This window comes from Perkinsus marinus (assembly GCF_000006405.1).
Source record: "Perkinsus marinus ATCC 50983 genomic scaffold scf_1104296960552, whole genome shotgun sequence".
Taxonomy (NCBI): domain Eukaryota; phylum Perkinsozoa; order Perkinsida; family Perkinsidae; genus Perkinsus; species Perkinsus marinus.
This window is the reverse complement of record NW_003206089.1, coordinates 1-1,138: the sequence shown is the minus strand read 5'-3', so window position 1 is coordinate 1,138 and position 1,138 is coordinate 1. Positions and strand designations below refer to the sequence as shown.

At 48.1% G+C, this 1,138-nt stretch overlaps 3 non-coding genes across 3 annotated transcripts; all 3 read left to right on the top strand.

Annotated features, from left to right (window-relative positions):
- The first annotated feature begins 188 nt into the window (after positions 1–188).
- On the top strand, positions 189–261 carry Pmar_PMAR000311. Its single transcript has one exon. It is a non-coding gene; the product is annotated as a tRNA-Ala (tRNA).
- Positions 262–771: 510 nt separating this feature from the next.
- On the top strand, positions 772–844 carry Pmar_PMAR000310. Its single transcript has one exon. It is a non-coding gene; the product is annotated as a tRNA-Met (tRNA).
- A 164-nt stretch (positions 845–1,008) lies between these two features.
- On the top strand, positions 1,009–1,081 carry Pmar_PMAR000309. Its single transcript has one exon. It is a non-coding gene; the product is annotated as a tRNA-Phe (tRNA).
- The last annotated feature ends 57 nt before the right edge of the window (positions 1,082–1,138 follow it).

Below are 1,138 nucleotides of genomic sequence, written 5' to 3'. Positions count from 1 at the left end.
TAAACGACCAAACTGTATATGGTAAAGGTATGAAACTCACGTGCGTCCCCACTCCCCCTGTCCAACGTTGCCAAAGTGGGCACGTGGCGCTAGACTCCGGTCCACGGTATATCCAACTTTGGGCAAGGGGATCAGGGGCCATTTGAGCGACCCTCACAAAGCATACGCATCTCTGAAAGCACGCGCGTGGGGGACTAGCTCAAATGGTAGAGCGCTCGCTTAGCAAGCGAGAGGCACCGGGATCGATGCCCGGGTTCTCCATTTTCTTTGACGTTGCTAACACGAGTAATTCGACTACATTACATCGTTGAAAGGTATCTGAAGTTTGAAGTGTAAGAAGTAAGGTACAATGATGGATCAGGTTGCACGAGGATTAAACGTCACCAATCATTGGCTAAAGTTACCTGTTTGTAGTTTGAAATTCCCTCGAATCGCGTGACTCGTCAGCATGGTGATAACTGGTTACACAACACCAAACAATTTCTAGGCAATCTATAAATGGGTATCTCCTCTCGAATCTTGTGTCACCAGTCACCAGAACACTGGTACAAGGAAATAACCGTGAACAAAGCAGACATCATCGAGCACGAATGCAAGGATACGGTGACATATAGAACCAATCTAGGGAGAACAAATAAGATCTCGTAGAGGGCCGCGAAAACGAGCCGTGGGGTGGTTGTCATGAGTTAGGCGGGGGATCGGAAAAGATCAAAAAAGAAATGATAAAGGTAAGTCGGTCAACTCCACTCTTGGACATTTACTGCCTTTCATGCGGCTTTGGCGCAGTAGGTAGCGCGTAGGTCTCATAATCCTAAGGTCGCGAGTTCGATCCTCGCAGGCCGCATTGTGAATCAGGTGGTGTTTTTCATTGGTGAAGAGTGTCACTGGCTCGGAAGGATGTTTTCCATTACTGTGAAAAGTGTTCACTGGCTCGGAAGGACGTTTTCCATTACTGATAAAAATGTCTATCGGCCACGCAGGCAGGTGATCCGATGTATTCGTGATTCAGCCCAGATAGCTCAGTTGGGAGAGCGCCAGACTGAAGATCTGGAGGTCCTCAGTTCGATCCTGGGTCTGGGCATTATTGAGTTTAAGTTTTAGTCGGAATGAGTCTGTACTGATCCATTCCGCCCTAGGT